Source organism: Diabrotica undecimpunctata, chromosome 4 (assembly GCF_040954645.1).
Source record: "Diabrotica undecimpunctata isolate CICGRU chromosome 4, icDiaUnde3, whole genome shotgun sequence".
Lineage (NCBI taxonomy): Eukaryota > Metazoa > Arthropoda > Insecta > Coleoptera > Chrysomelidae > Diabrotica > Diabrotica undecimpunctata.
In genome coordinates, this window is record NC_092806.1 from 146,087,908 (window position 1) to 146,106,168 (window position 18,261).

General features: G+C 34.1%; 1 protein-coding gene across 1 annotated transcript in view; it reads left to right on the top strand.

The window, feature by feature from the left end:
• Positions 1-18,261, top strand: part of brat (tripartite motif-containing protein brain tumor) — a 523,432-nt gene that overhangs the window by 260,766 nt on the left and 244,405 nt on the right. The gene's annotated exons all lie outside the window — the stretch shown is intronic.

Sequence of the window (18,261 nt, forward strand, 5' to 3'; positions counted from 1 at the left end):
GTTGCAGATAATTTGCTCTGTCCAATTTCGTGCTCCTACTTGATCCTTAAATCTTCATCTATTTATGTGTGTATATATTCTTTATGTTCTGATCTAACAGATCTAGACTTCTCAGAAGTCCGTTTGATGGTATGTTTATCAACTGCTCTAAAAATGCTTAAAGTCCTTGCAGTTGCAAATAATTTGCTCTCTCGTTTTCTCTGCAGTTTTGCAGAATTTGAATGTTGCTGGGCACACTTTATCGATTTCAGCGTATTGTAATTTGAGTAAGCAGAATCCAATGTGTACATATGCAATTACTGTTCGTTAACATTTCTGAATTTATATTGTTATCTGTAATTTTTTTCCAGTTAGCTGCAATATAATTCTTTTCCATTTTCGGACATATTCCACAATGCGGCTTTTTGGGTTACATCAGACTGATTGTGGTTCAATTAAAGGAATACTAGCTGATTCATTTTACAAACTAACAACAATCTTGTTACCAGAAATTCCTTTACGTATTACCATGAATACTAAATTTACTTTATTATGATTTCCCAGTTGCTTTAGAGAGTGTTTGGTGGTATTCTTCTTAAAATACCATATTTATTTCCCATTGATGGATCCTTAATCTTACTCCTTCATGTTTTTGACCCTCAAGTACATAAATAGAAGATCTCTAGTTATTTGTGTTATTTTGTTTTGGATTAGGTCACACTTGTTTGTGATAACATTTATTGACAGTTCTACATCTTGTGTTGCAGAAATAATGTTCGTGTTTCAACTCTTAAAATTTCCAGATATTCAGTCAGGTAGCAGTATTTTAGATATTAAGCATGCAAACTTAAAGATAGTTTCTAGAGCGATCCAGTCTATATGTGACAGTTAATTACAATCTCATTAAAATCCGTGATTCCTAGGTAAGCTAATATTTACATTTTGTGTAACTCTATTATGCTCTTACTGCTGTATTGTTTTCTTTCACCAAACTACCAGTATAAGGTATAATGGGTCTGAAAACAGTTATAATATGATCACCAATTTGTTACAAAGCCTCTATAGAACTCCTGGGTGCGTAATCCACGTATTTCCTAAGAAAGATAAGTACGAGATGGTTGATCTTTTCCGATAACTATAGTACCATTGCGTTCATGGTTAGGAATTAAATTGTTAATTTTGTGCTATTAGTTAGTGAAACAAGTGTCATTTTAGGACTAGTATTTACTAAAATGCTTTGTTCGAATACCAGAATATTAGTAGGTTTAAAGTACCTTGTATGCGATCAGCAATAGTACTGTCACACTTGACTCTAACTGCCATAGCTACATAATCCACATAGTAACGGCAAGAAGTCTTTCTTCTTAATATTTGCTTTACAAATGTTTCCCCTTCTTATTATAATGAAATAGTGGTTGATATTCACCAAGATAATCAGTTTGCTAATTAATATTTTACTGTCTCGGATTAAACATGGTTTTTTGTACAGTATATGTAAGACGTATCCCATATGCATTGGTACATTTTTTGAAGGACTGTGAGTACCCGTCAGAACTGTATTTTATATAATATGGTTTTGGGCAGATCAAATTCTTAATTAAAAGTAATAATAAATAATTAATAAAATTACTTTATTTAATTTTAAAAATATTATTTAAATTTTATACAGAAAACATATATTATGTGAACTTCGCGTTAGTCTACAATACCACCTACTGTACCATTTTATTTAATAGCGCTTAGAAGAAACTATTGTATTTTTAGTACTTTCAGGTGTGGCAATAATAGAAGTACGATAATACTGAACATTTCTTTTATTTTTTCGTGCATAAGCAAAACTAATAAAATGAGACAGGTATATTTTAGTGAAACTCCCACTCAAATATGGTAAATATGCGCCGCCTATGTTTACCGAAGGCTTTGTCGTTAAATAGCCCATTTGCGATCATTTCCGGACATAGCAAAAGCCATCAGAGGAAAATATAATATTAATTTTAGGCAATTTTTCCAGAAAATTGAATATAATTAAATTACTACTTCTTCAGGGTATGGCTGTAATTAATCAACTTCATTTTTTCAATGTTTACTAAATCGTGTTCATTTTTTAGGCTTATTGAATATCATTAAGCTCTCATAATAAGCCTAATTGATGTTCATAATAAGATAAAATTGTATAAAATTAATAAGAATATTTTTGGTCCTATTTACATATAAAAAAAATTATTAAGTGACTAATATGTAGACAGTAGTAGCAATAGATATCGTAGACAATATATTAAACTTAAAAATATGTTTTTGTATACTTTTCAGGAAAATGAATTTCAATTATTCTATATATTACGTATGATTTTTCGGAATTAAAAGTTAATACTGCTACAAGCAATACTCCATTGTAATGTATGATTGTTTAAATTGTAACTATAATATATAATTATCAGTTAAAACCCAGTAATATAAAATATTCGTTAATTTACAGCATATTGAGAGTTTGTGTAACTCTTTAACATGACACCGAAGTCTGATTTTGTTATAGATTTGCCAGTATTTCATGAATCTTCGTTCCACAAAATTATTTGTTTTACTGGGCATCCAGAACAAAAATTCCTTATTGCTTTAGTGGAGATATTTGTGAATATTACGCTTATTCCTCTGTAGCGAAAACTACAGAGGAATAAGCGTAATATCATCAATAGGAAGATTATATTGGAAGATACTGCGAAAAAAGATAGAGCAAGCGATAAAAGGCAAAATCGGGGAGGATCAGGCAGGCTTCACGGCAGGAAGATCATGCATAGACCACATATACACACTGGAACAACTTTTGGAAAAGATAAAAGCAAAAAATAGAGATATACATTTGGCATCTGTGGAGTTGAGAAAGGCGTATGACTCTGTACCAAGGTCAGAACTGTAGGAGGCAATGTACAAATTAGAAATACAGACGAAACTCATAGAAGCTACAAAAGCTCTGTATAAAGAAAATAAAGTGGCCATTAAAACGGGAACAAGAATCATAGGAGACTTCACCGCAACAAAAGGGCTCCTGCAGGGTTGTTCCACATCTCCAACCCTATTTAAAATATACTTAGAGAAAGCGTTGACTACATTGAAAAGAAAATGCGAAGGCATGGGAGTACCAGTACGAAACGAATACCTATATACGTTAAGCTTTGCAGACCATCAAGTAGTGATTGCACAAGACCAAGACGACCTCAGCTACATGATGATGAAACTACAAGAAGAATATACCAAGGCTGGCCTAGATATTAACCTCGCTAAAACAGAGTACCTATCTACAAGTGAAGAAGACATAGAAGATCTACAGATTGATGATAACGTAACAATCAAAGGAAATGATAAATTTAAATACTTGGGTTTTATAATCACGAAAACGGCAACAACAGAGAAAGAAATTACACAAAGATTAGGACAAACAAGAACAGCAATCCGACAACTTAACTCAGTATGGTGGGATAGACACCTAAATATGAAGACAAAAACGCAGATTTATAAAACATTAAATGCTAAGTAGTATGACATATGAGGCTGAAAATTGGATCATAAACAAGAAAAACAGCAGTAAGATAGTAGCAACAGAGATATAATGTCTGCGAAGATGCTGAAGAGTAACAAGAATGGATAGGAGAAGTAATGACGAAATAAAGCAAAGAACGTCAATAGAAACAGACATACTAACATACATAGAACAAAAAAGACTTAAGTGGTATGGACATGTAAGAAGAACTAGTGACAGCAGATGGATAAAGAGAATAACCGAATGGAGCCCCATAGGAAGGAGGAAAAGAGGACGACCCCGAAAATCCTGGAGGAACGAAGTAGATGACGCCATGAGTAAGGGAGGCCTAAACGATGGAGAATGGGACAACAGAGAGAGATGGAAACGGTTGAGCGAGGGAAGGCAGTACATACTGTAGAATTCCTGATTATATATACATTTCAAGTAATTTTTTTATCACGGGTGACTCAGAGATACTTAACTCCTTCTCAGAATGGAAAACTACTAGAAAAGTAGGCTCTGGACACTGATACACTTTGTGTCTCGAAGGCACCGTTGCTCAGTCATCGTAGATAATGGACAGGGTTGTAAGGCATTAGAAAACACGAAAGACAAAACGACAAATATATACGAAACGAAACAAAGACATATTTTATGAGACAATGTATCTGGCTTTCGCAAAGGATATAATACATCATACCATCTTGGTCTCTTTACATCTCTTGGTGCCACAGTGTAACTAATGGACCATATATTTTCAGCTCTTCTTAGACATCCACTAGCTCGTTTTTCATGGTTTTTGTTTTTATCAAGTTTATTTTTAGGCCAACTTCATTGCTAGCTGCAATTAGGTCGCGTATAAGTTCTTGTAGTTCTGCTGGATTAACTAGCAATCAGAACGATGTCGTTTGTAAATCTTAGATGGCTGAGGTATTCTCCATCAATGGATAGGCCTTTGTTCTGCCAGTTCGTTTTGCTGAATATATTTTCTAGAGTTGCAGTAAAGAGCTTTGGTGATATCCTCTGGTTGTGGGTGATATCCTCGGTAATGTTTTGGGAAGTTCCTCAGTTCCTACAGTTCTTCAGGAACAGGAACTATACATAACCTTGTATGGAGGCTCCTATGGGGAATAACAAATAAAGATTAATTTTCCAAATAAAAGGCAGATATCTAGCACAGTTCTTTTATTAAATCTTGCCCAAGTACTTTTGCTCTCAGAGCATCTTCAGGAGTATCAGAAATAAGCCAAAAACGTTAAAGTAAAAAAAAAACAAAAAAGTAAAAGAAAAGTATTAAACTTTTACAAAAATTTGAAGTAGACGGTTGATAAAAAATATATAACGTTTTAGACTTACTTCGTCAAAACATTTTGGCTATCCAGCACATTAGGGGAGGTCATAAACATTTAAATACTCTTATACAAAAAACGAACACTAGATAAAACGACAAAACGTTTAAAAATTGTTTAGGATGCTACATTATGGGAAATGGCAGGGGACAGAATGACTCCTGGTCGTTCAGATTTAACGGAAATGTTCAGAGTGATATCTGATATATGACAACTAAGGTGACTTTGTCTAAAATTATGGACAGTTGCTACTAAAATGAACTGCACATTTAAAAAACTCTATTCTAAACAGAACATAGACCACAAGTAAGTGCACTTCACTTGAATGGTAGTTGTCCATAATTTTAGACAAAGTCATCTTAGTTGTCATATGTCCGATATCACTTTTTCCGTTAAATCTGAACGACAAGGCCATTATGTCTCGTGCCATTGCCCATAATGTAAATTAGAGCATTCAACCATATCTTAAATAAACATTAAACAGTGTCTTCTCTTGTAGCATTTGTATTTTCTTTCGTATATATTAAAAATCACCCTGTATGTATGAAAACACCGAAATATTATTTCAATCCCTTTGCATCGCTGGAATTGATAATAAACTCATTTTAAAGTTTCTTTATATATCACTGACGCGTATTCCTTTGGTACAATACTAAGCGTTTCCGCTTAATATTGCGCGATAAATAAATATCCACTTAGATCGCTGAAAAAGTATTGCGGGGAAGAGAACTACATCACTCTAGGTGAAGCCGCTGTTAAAAGCGTTTAGTTTTATTGGAGTCCGAATTTTTCTTCATATTAGTAATGTTTTTTCGTTTTTTGTCTTTTGTCATGGGACAATGTGTACTATAGTAGCAGTGTGAAGTATTATGTAAAGTTAAAATAGACGTTGGAAGAAGATTTTAAACAGAAATGACGCGGCGTGGGTAGCCTGAAGGAACCGGCAAATTTTGTTTGTGGAATTGTGAATTCACTCAAATGTAGTGTGTCAGTTTTTTGTTTGAGTAATCATTGTTTTGATCATACTGTGTTTTATCTAAGACGGCGTTCCAAACAATTTTATAGATGTCCACATGGTTCCAAGCAGGAGCTTGAGATTTTTAAAAGCCCAGCTTTGAAGATTTCATAATTGAGTGTCCAGCTTCCATCCTCTATTTGTTGTCCCTGGTCATTCCAGGCCATTTTGTAGGTTGTGAGATGAATTTGTCTTATTTTGCAGTGTTTAGAAAACCAGTTCCAGCCCCAAAACTTTTAAAGGCGTCCATTTTAATTAGCTTAGAAACCTTCTTGTGTTGTGTAGTCCAGGAAATCCATGTAAGTACTTTTTGAGTTCACTTTTTGTAGTTACCCCATTCCAGTCCCTTTTATTCACTGACCTACGACCCAGCTCTCCAAACAAACCAAGAGTAGCCGTTAACAAACGTTCCGGTTTGTTTTGCTTAGCCTATCCCCAGCCCAACAATTTCTGTCCCTAGTTTTGAAACCCCTATAAGTGATCCCAATGTGGTAGGCAATATAACCGCTACACTCTCATTGTTTAATAATTTACACAGCAAGTTGTGAATTTTGACTTAAGTTTCTATTCGTCGTAACTGTGTATTCATGTCTTCAATGTGTCTCATATTTTGATCAAACGTTACACTATTACCACCCAATCAACTGATTTATTTAAATTAGAAAATTAAAAAGTTTGTTTGTTTTGTTGATAGAAACAATTTTACCCTGTATACGTTTTTTGAAAACTCTAATAAAATTTTTATAAATTAGAGAAATAGTTAATTAAGTAAGAGAGCATATTTATTTTTCCTCAACGATTACTTAATTTCTCATTAAAAAAAATTGACTATGAATTAAAAGTTTGGTAAAACAAACTGGCATATTTGAAAGATGGTAATTTACATGTCCGTTACTAATATGCTGGGAGGATGTGTCTCTTCATCTGTTACGAATAAGGGACGAGTACAACTGTCGATAATGGTTTAATTATACAATAGAAAATCTTTATCAGAACCAAATATTTGATTGTAATTTGGAATTATCGATTTTGATTCAAACTGGTGAGAGAAGTACATAGTCATGTAATGGAATGTGATAGTGTGATATGTTGCACTTCGTCGTCGACTACATTTCAATTACGGTAGATTGTTCTTAGATTGTGGGAGAGAGAAGTACAATGTTTGAACGTTCAGCTGCGAAACCAATCATAATATTTTAAAAAAATATATTGTACCACTGAATCTTGTCAAAATTGCGTAATTAAAATAAAAACTTAGTAGTGCTCAACGCATAAGTAATACTTTAGTGTAAACAGATTCGTGAAGGACAAGATGCCGTTCATTAGCGGTCCAAATATTCTCAAGTGAAAGGCACGCTGCCGAATTAGCTGTAGTGATAAGAATTTATAATCAATTTTGTGCAAGTTTGAAAACAGAAGAATTTACTGTTTTATAAAATGAATTTCCATTAAGTAACGGTCGAATTAATCACTGATAAATGTGTTGTTTCTACATTCTGACGTTCTTTTAACTACGTATTTCAGTACTAAAGTAAACAATGTCAATGTCCATCACCCTGTTGCAGTCCTTGTGTTATTTAAAATGGATCTATTATCTCGCTTTGTATCTGTACCTGAGCTACTGTGTCCGTCATCGTGATTTGGATGAGTCTGACTAGTTTAGGTGGTATTTTGAATTTCCATAATATCTTGTATAAATGTGGACTTATGGTTTATTGAGTCATATGCTTGTTTGAAGTTAATTAAATGATAGAACCAGAACCATTTTTCGGTAACCCAAAAACTACATCTAGGCAGATATCCCAAAAATGGGAAAATTAACTTAAGTACAGCTAACTGGGAAAATATTCAGATCAGAAAGTTGAACACAGAGTAATTACAAGTACACACTGTACATTACATAAGTTACATTAGACTGTTACTATTAAGTAGCAAAGTGAATGGATTAACATGCAGATTTTGCGAAAATGCCGAGGCACAAATTCTCCAGAATTACAAGTTAATTGGAGCGGGTCTAGGTTTAGAATCTGATCGGGTAATAAACATATCTAAGAAACTAATGACAAGCTTTCTTATAGTCCAAGATACCAGAGCGATCAGACATAACTTATTTTCACACAGATCAAACCTTAGAGTCTGAGTAGTGTCTCATGTGCTTTGAATACCTGCGTATTTATGAAACTTGCTGAGTGACACCTGGGCAGGTACCAGGTGAGAAAGGTAACTAAAAATAAGAGCTATTTAACTTAAATTTACATAACTGATTTTTATACATATTTTGTAGAATATTATTTTGAAAATACTGTAATAAGTGTCAGACACTTGTCATGGACCAGAACTTTTGTCAGACGCTTTAAAGCTCCACTAAAATTAAATGAACTTTACTTACTTTTACATGTTTGATTTTAAAATATGTTATTAATGGAACTATAATAAAGTTATATTTAATCAGTCAAACAAATTAAAATGACCAAACATCCCTCAAACACAAAAATTAGTTAACCAGAAGTATGAGCGCGAGAGTGCTGTGCGCATGAGCCTCAGAATAAAAAATTCAAATACATTAAGAATACTTATTGTTTTCGATCCGATTAAATATTTTTGCATCTCTATTTAAAAATCAGACATGTAAAAGTAAGTAAAGTTCATTTAATTTTAGTGGAGCTTTAAAGCGTCTGACAAAAGTTCTGGTCCATGACAAGTGTCTGACACTTATTACAGTATTTTCAAAATAATATTCTACAAAATATGTATAAAAATCAGTTATGTAAATTTAAGTTAAATAGCTCTTATTTTTAGTTACCTTTCTCACCTGGTACCTGCCCAGGTGTCACTCAGCAAGTTTTATAAATACGCAGGTATTCAAACCTCACAAGACGCTACTCAGACTCTAAGGTTTCATCTGTGTGAAAATAAGTTATGTCTGATCGCTCTGGGATCTTACTCTATTAGAAGCCTAAATCTTTTGGACTAAAATAAAATTATATTGTAGACACAAAAGATCTTTAAACTTGCAGTTGCAAGGTCAAACAACTCGTGTGGAATCTACAATCTACAAAATGCCGTACAAAAACGAAACTCACCAAATCTTTCCTACCTTCTTTATCAAAAACGGTGTTCAATCTCTAATTATAAAAAACGAACAATTTTGAAAACTTTTAACAAGATAGATTTATGGTATATCCGTACACGTGTTTGTGTGTTTATATGTATGCGGTAAAATTTGTTTCCGGTAATGTGAAAGTGAATTTTTCATCAATTTTATTAACGATAGAGGTATCCAAATGTAGCTGCTATATTTTATTGTCGGACAGTATACTTTTGCTTTAAGATAAGAAACACTACCGTGTTTCTTATATTAAACAGAAATAGAGCAAGCATTAAAATCGAACCCAGCCTGTGAGACATGCACGCCCCTTAGAAAATGACATTAGGTGTTGCAATTAATTGTAGTGAGGGAGATTGATCCAAGTAGATCAGGAACCTCTTAACCTTCTATAATCTGGACCATCTTCCACTCCTTGATAGCACGCTGATGCACTATAGAGGCTACAAATCGGCAAAATGCTTGTCACATACGTCACGTACTAGGAACGTGGTTACATAGACTCCCGCATGAAATACTTCTAGTCATGCTTGAGAGCGTGAGGTGATATAATGCTGCTATCTTACTTAATTGACATCATAATATTATCGTTGTGCTTTTGCTTGCCAGGGCACCGAGTCCCCACTCCGAACTGGATAGAGTTCGACGACTGGGCGCTCGAGCGTTTGGGTCCCTCCGTCCAGTTTTTTGTATTTTGATTATTATATATATATATGTATCTATATGATCTATAAAATGTAATTAATCAATTACATTTTATAGATCAATTTATCGTGTTCCTGATTCATTCTCAATTCTATTAATTCCATCTTTCCACTTTATAAAATAAATAATACTGTCATAGTAATTGTTTATTTTAACCTACTCGCTGAAAATTGTAACAACGGGAATTCACTCTATAAAATATTGCGGTTACCATAACTCCTAAATAAAATCAAACAAATATGTCAGTTATTTAGATATGCCAAAAAAATTTTAATTTTCATTCTTATAGTTGTAAGTATTAAAATATTCATTTTGTTTACATATAATCATTAATATTCTAATAAATTTACAGTTTTCTCCTGTAGAAGTCACAAAATCGTGACGAAATATTGAGACTGAACAAATAGAGTTTTATTTCCTGACCGATTGCTGATACTATAAATCAATATATATATATATATATATATATATATATATATATATATATATATATATATATATATATATATATATATATATATATATATATATATATATATATATATAATGGCTATACACCCAGCAAGGGGTTAAACCGCCAATGCTTTTTAGATCCTATTACTTGGGTGGATCAGTCACTTTTGTTTATGTTATCTTCTTGACGATATCCCTCCATTTTTTTCTGTCTCTAGTTTTTTCTTTCCAAGGTCTTCTTCAACTTCTTGTAACTACTTTAATCTTGGTCTTCCCCTTCTCTTTATTCCTCCTGGATTCCATTCTATCATTGCGAATGTCACTGCTTCATCTTCTGCTTGCCAAATGTGACCTAACCATCTAACTCTGCATTGCTTTATTTTAGTCACCATGTCTTCCTTAAGTTCTTCCTTAATCTCTGCATTTGTTCTGCTTCTATATTCATTTTGCTCTGTTCTGAGTGGTCCCAGTATAGTTGTCATAATCTTTCTCTTCGCTATTCTTAAGTCTTCTTTATCTTTTTTGACCAACGTCATTTTTTCTCCTGCGTATAATAATATTGGCCTAATTATGGTGTTGGTATGGCGTATAAATGTTCATCTTAGTTTTCTTAGTCGGTGTTTTGCTTTTAAGTAATCTTTTGTTTGCAAAATAAGCTTTATTCGCTGCTAATAATTTTCCCCGCTGCTAATAATTTCGGACTTTCTTTCCCCGGTTTTGCTTATTGTAGCTCCTAGGTATTTGAAGTATTCTACTTCTTCAAACTCAGAACTTCTTACTTTGATTTGTTCTTTGATTTTGGCTTTTTCCCTAATCTTAATATTTTTCTCTTTTCTTGATTAAATCTTAGTCCCATGACCTTCCCGTTCTCTTTTATTTCTTCTAGCGTTGTTAATAAGGCATTTCCTTGTTGCGTCCCTTTATTTATACTGAATTTCTCTGTCTCTCCTCTTTATGTCTTTATGCAAATTTTTTTGGTTCTCATTTCATTTCTATTAAGTTTCTGAGTTTACGTGGAATTTTTAATTTTATAGGTGCTATCATTAATCCTTTCCTTTTAATTGAATCAAATGCCTGTTTGAAGTCTATGAATAACATTTCCAATTCTAATTTATATTCGTTTGCTTTTTCCATTATTTGTTTTATTGTGTGTATTGCATCTATTGTAGATCTTCGTTCTATAAATTGACATTGGTACTGTCCCACTGTCTTTTTGTGATCTTTGATAACCTGTGCTTGCCCGGGTCGATGTGTAGCCTCATCATTGTGCCTGTGTTTGGTCGGGGTCCAGTAAGTCCAGTTCGCTCGATGGTTTGGGCCTCTCCGTCCCGTTTTTTGTGTTTTGGTTATTAGTGTTTTTTTTTTAATTTTTTTTTAAGGAGAATGTCTAAATCTGTTTATCTTTCTAATGCCTGTTTATTTTTCTTGATATTTTAAAACTTCATGGATTTTTCAGATAGAGCTACGTGGTTATCTTGCCATTTGTTTTGTCTTCTGTGTTTTTATCTATGAAAAACATCATATCCTATTGATTCCTGCAGGATCTGGTTTGGGTGATTTTCAAGCTCAGCGAATTTTTCCCTAGTTCTTTCTTCCATTATCTCCAGTACTCTTACTTGCTTCAGATCTCTAAACAGAAAGCGTTCAGCTACAGATCTGGGTCTTTCCACTATTTCTCTCAAGCGTTTGTTTTGGACTGCTGTATCTTCTTTCTGAATCTTTGTTTTTGTTGTTAAATTGCTTTTTCTTCCTGTGGGTCCTCTATCAGTTAATACCCTATCCATAATTCAGATCTTTTATCATGTGATTATCATCATATTGATATACTAAAATATGTGTCCAGTGTTGCGTCTATTCAATTTACATAAATAGGATCCTGAATCAACCTAGTAGCAAAGAAAAATGTTTACAGAGGAAAGATATATTTATTATAAAATTGTAAGCATTTAACTGTCTTATGTAAAACGTAGGATGATCTCAAAGAAGAAAGATTGAATAATAATTTATTGATTCAGCATTTTATTTAAATATGCCCACGGAAGTCACAATCTTTTTAAATCTCATTTTCTGTCGAAAAGTATACCCGAGATACTCCGTTGCGAGATTTTAGGGGTAAATAAACAAACCAAACGGCGAATTCCGTTCCCGGTCCCGGTTCCACAAAATTGAAAAATCAATTCAACACTGAATTATATCAAACATAGCTGGATGTGAACATCTGAACCCAATTTCATTTTCTTAATTAACCTTTTGTGCTTTTATCTGAAATATTAAATCTAAATGAATTTTTAATCAGTCTTTACGGTATAACAATTTGATATGTAAATGAAATCTTCAAGCATTAATTAAAAACTAGGAACTGAGGCGAAATTGAGTTATTATGTAATTTTAGGTCTATTGTCTGGAATGGCGCTGGCGGGTCAAGTGCGAAGAATGAGCGGGAGAAATAAAAAGGTTGTGTTAGGATTGTAATAATTTTAACGCTCTCTACGGGAACGATTTTTTTATTGCAGGCAAGAATATTTTATATTCTGGAATATACTGACTGGTTTTATTTTTTACTTTTTAATTCATAGAGTAATATTAGCATATAAATCATTATCATGTGAAAGTGATATGACATGAGGGTTTAATATTAAAATAGGTCCTTATTTATATTTACTAGAAGTAAAAATAAAAAAAATTATCTTTGTCGGTCTGTTATGTATAGGGTGGTCTTTAGTATTATAGAACTTTGAAATAAAATAAACAAAGATGACTTTATTCGAAATTCTTTTGGCATTATAATTTAAATATGATTTCTGGTATATGACCGTCGTGGCTAGCTCTGATGTAGTCTAATCTGGAGGTAAAATTTTCGATCACTTTTTCCAATATTTGTCGCCGTATATGGGCAATAATGCGGCGAATGTTGTCGCTATCGTAAAACCATGCGGTTACCAAACGTTTTTTTTTTTTTTTTCAATAAATCAATTGGGGCACGAGCTGTGTGGCACGTTACGCTGTCTTATTGAAACGACAGCTCCTGTACATCGTGGTTGTTCAATTAGGGAATGAAAAAGACAGTAATCATGGCCCTATAGTGGTCACCGTTGACTATAACGTTCTGGCCACCATCTTTTGGAAGAAGTACGGTCCAACGATTCCACTAGATCAAAAAGCTCACCAAACAGTCATTTTTTCTGGATCTAATGGTTTCATAATATACATTTGAGGATTATCTAACTCTAAATAGGGTAGTTTTTGTTTGTTTGTTGATGCAGCCATTCAACCAAAAGTGGTCTTCATCGCTAAACAAAATTCGCTTATGAAAATTGGAATCAACGGCAATTTCGTTTTGGAACCACTCACCGAATCTACGAATCTACGCCTTGCTAGGTGATGATGTACCTTTAATTCTTACATGAGTTGTATTTTGTAAGCACGAAAAGCAAGATCTTTCCGCAAAAACTTCTATTATAAAGTCGATGGACACGTATCCAACTGCTGTGCACTATGGCAGATAGACTGATTAGGGTCTTCCTGTATGCTACCCCCTCTACAGCAGTAATAACTTCTTCTGAACGCAATGTACGTTGTGTCTGTGGATGCATATTATCATTGAGAGTAAACGTGGTGCAAAAACGTCCCATGAATCGAATTACTTGCTCTGATGGAATATTATGTTGGCCATAAAATGGACGTAGTGTGCGATACGTATCTCGAACAGAACCACAATTTTGAAAATAAATTTGTACAATTTGGAAGCGTTGTTTAGGCGTCAGGTCTATTCGTGCTGAAATGTCAAACCAAACTTTATATTAATCACTTGACAGCTGTCAAATAGCCGACAGTTAAAAAGTGTTACCAACTTACATCTCGATACCTCTAAAAAAACAACCTTTAGTATGTCTGTATTTGTGGAATCAAAACTACAACATATAGAGAAAAATGGATGACATATTAGGATTCAGCATTAATAGTTGTTTGGAGAGAAATTGAAATAGTTTACTTCCTGTTCAGAGAAAACTAGAAAAAACAAATTTACTCGTAAACTACGCGAGCTACAGCAATTTTCATAAAAGATTCGTCATCTATCGTTAACCTTTACCTTAAAGAGTTACTAAAAAGCTTTATTTAATCCTTTGTTAAGTAACAAAAGTGTTTACTATAGCAAACGGTATAGAATCAAAACTCGCTTTCTCCATCCATGGCCAGAATTGAGTTATTTGTATTTTCTGAATCTGCTTGTTGAACACTACATAAATACAGAACTAGTTTGACTTAAAAGTAGGTTTATCCAATATAAATTAATTGTTAAAAGAATCATTTTGAAGCAAACCCTTCTTACTCCTATGACAGTTCTACATGAAACCCGTCTTTCTCTAACCGACCAATAGGAGGCTTGTAAAGTGGGTGGAGGGGATTCACTCAAATTTAATCATTCTATTTGTGTGACGCAATCTCAAAAACACTTACACACAGACATAACACACACACTGGCATGACGGTAAAAGGGGTCCTCTTTCTGCTACCGAAGTAACGTCGCCGCGGGGGCCCTGGCTGACAACTGAACTTTGTGCCCGCCACAAATTCTAGAGTCGGCTGGGGACGTCTGAAGCGACTGATAACTAAACTGGAACTAAAGTAACATTAAAATGGTAGCGTCCATCACTGTCATGTCATGTCATGTCCATCACAAACACACACATTCAATAACAAAATTTTAGTAAAGTACACTAGTTCTGAAGTTGGCTGTAGACGTAAACACAGCTTTCAGGACCAATAGTAACTAGAGACTCGGTCCTTGTCACATCTAGCTCAAAACAAAAACAGAATACTCTGGAAAGAGCATCACATCCAGATAAGCCTTCCACCTCTGATTCAACTGGCGACTCCATCTCAACTACACACTCCACTGCTGTTCTGCTTTGTAACATTACACAACAACAATCATAGCTAACCTGAAGAGGATGTCACGATCCTAAACAGGGACACACATTTTAATCCCATCGAAATAAAGAATCCTTACCTATCCTTCTAAATGAATATTGTAGTAGTAGTCGTAATGCAATGTCAGTGTTTGTTTACTTTAATCAACTATCAGCTTTTAATAATATTTCGTCCATTCGTGCAATGGACTTGTGACTCCGGTAGGACCTGAGAAAACGGCAAGGAAAAGGACACCAGATGTATTTAAACAACATCACTATAATTTCACGGTAGTCAAAGTCCACCTTAACTACAAACAATTTTACTGCTTATACTTGGACAGAAAATAAGTATCGCGAAGGTGTGAACGAAATTTCGTCTTGTGTATTCCAATATTTAAATTATCTAGATTTGGTCCCTTCCAAGAACCTACTGTCGCATACTGGTTTTATAGTTAGACTGCAATAGTATCAATTTGATGACAAAGATAGACAAGAAATCTCAAACGAATATACAGATGATACAGGGCCTGATATAATCAGAGAAGAAATAGATTATGCAATCAAACAAGCGAAAAGTGGTAAGGCCCCCGGTCCTGATGAAATTCCCGTAGAACTGCTCAAACTTATGGACGATGAATCTATTAAAATACTCCTAGATCTATTTAACACAATATATAGAACTGGAATAATACCTAGGGAATGGCTCCGTTCGACCTTTATACTACTGCCAAAAAAGGCAAATACAAGGGAATGCAGCGAATATCGTACGATAGCTTTGATGAGTCATGCTCTAAAACTGTTTTTGAAAATAATCTATAATAGGATCTATAGGAAATTAGACATAGACATCAGTAACACTCAGATGGGATTCAGAAAAGGGCTAGGTACAAGGGAGGCTCTGTTTGCAATGAACGTTCTCTCACAGAGATGCTTAGACATGAACCAAGAAATTTACACCTGCTTTATTGATTTCGAAAAGGCCTTTGACAAAGTACAACATGAACCACTAAGACAAATTCTAATAAAGAAAAATATAGACAGCCGAGATATTCGAATTATATGCAACCTATACTGGAATCAAACAGCAAATGTGAAGGTTGAGGGTAGGCTAACAGAAGAAATTCAAATCCGTCGAGGAGTCCGGCAGGGATGCATCTTGTCGCCACTTTTATTTAATCTGTATAGTGAAGCTATCTGTGAACAAGCACTCGAGGAAGAAGATCTTGGTCTGATAATAAATGGTGAGACGATCAACAATATAAGGTATGCTGACGATACGGTTCTCCTAACGGGAACGCTAGTAGAACTACAACATCTCGTTCAAAGTCTTAATATATACTGTAACAGTTACGGCTTGAAAATTAATTTGAAAAAAACTAAATTTATGGTAATCACGAAATCAAAGAACATCAGAGCTAATCTTGTAATAGACAATACAACGATTGAGCGTGTGTCCTGTTATAAATATCTAGGTGCTTGGATCACAGACGATACTGATCAAACAAAAGAGATTAGATGTAGAATAGAAATCGCTAGATCAGTCTTTAATAGAATGCGCAAACTCTTTTGCAATCGTGATATCAATATAAAGTTACGAATACGAATGCTGCGGTGTTATGTCTTTTCTACCCTGTTGTATGGAGTAGAGGCTTGGACACTAAAACAGTTGACCACAAAAAACATCGAAGCTTTCGAGATGTGGTGCTATAGGCGCATTCTCAGAATATCATGGATGGACCGCGTCACTAACACGCAAGTACTCCAAACTTTAGACAAAAGATGCAAAATTCTAAATGAGATAAAAACTAGAAAGATGGAATACTTGGGGCACATTGTGAGAGGTGAAAAGTACGAACTTTTAAGAAATATCATGCAGGGCAAAATTAAGGGCAAAAGAAGTGTGGGAAGAAGAAAAATATCGTGGCTTCGTAATCTACGTGAATGGTTCGGGTGTAGTTCAATTGAACTTTTTAGGCGCGCTGCTAACAAAGTCGCAGTGGCCATGATGATTTCCAATCTCCGCTAGGAGTGGCACGAGAAGAAGAAGAAGTATCAAGAAAGTTCAGCTAGTATTTCGGACGAGAGGGCACAGTTATCTTGCTGATAGAGTGTCTGGAAATATAAAAAAATTAATAAAAAATCGACATATTATAATATCACCCAATGAATATATAGATCTATTATAATAGCACAGTTTGCCACAATAAAAAAAATGGATGAGAACTTAGATGTCTTCGACTGGAAACTAGCAGCCCACCAAATTAACAAATAATCATCAACGTGGCATTTTAGCATTAAATCTTATAAACGAGTATACCTCATACAAAAAATTAAACATCGCTGTTAGTACAAGGCGAAAACACCTACAGAAGTAAAATGTATGTGCCGCAGGCCATTATGAAACATAAAAAATGTCTAAAATCTTTCAATTCCGAACTTACTTTATTCCTAAATCAAATTCAGTAAGGTAGGAAAAACACACTTTTTGCCATTTTTTACGATTCTCTTACGTTAGAGCCTAATCTTCAAAGCCTTCTTCTTCTTCTTCTTCGTCTAGCCATTCACGTCCACATCTGAACATAAGCCTCTTCAAGTCTTCCTTTCCATTGTTTTTTATTGTACGCTACTTGTAGCCAATTTTTCCCGGCAGTCCTTTTCAGATCATCTGTCCATCTCATAGGAGGTCTGCCTCTGGGTCTTTTGTGTTGGTATGGTCTCCAGGTTAAAATTGATCTGTGCCATTTGTTTAGATCGCTCCTAGCTACATGTCCAGCGTATTCCCATTTCAATTCAATGCCCACTTCAAAGCCTTAGCATGAAATTTCGGTTTGAGTTTTGGTAACCAATATGTTTTATTATATATTTTTTTCATCCTTCTTATTGTTTCTTTGGTTGTTACGTGTTATGTACATGCTATTTTCCCCATTCTTCGATAACACCACATCTCAAAGCAAGCAGGTCTTTTTTCAATTGCATCCGTAATTGCCTAGGCTTCAACTCTGATAATAATTAATTAATTAATTAATTAATTAATTAATTAATTCATGTCTGAGAAAAGAATTATAACGAAGTAAAGCAAATAATGTCGATAAAGTAAAAATTCTATAATAGTTTTCAGAAAAAAAAAAGAAGATTCTAAACGATGCGATTCATAAATTTAAATATATTGTTGCTCTCTAAAAATTGCCTTTTCCGCCTTTGTTAAAATCCAACCCGATCCGCCA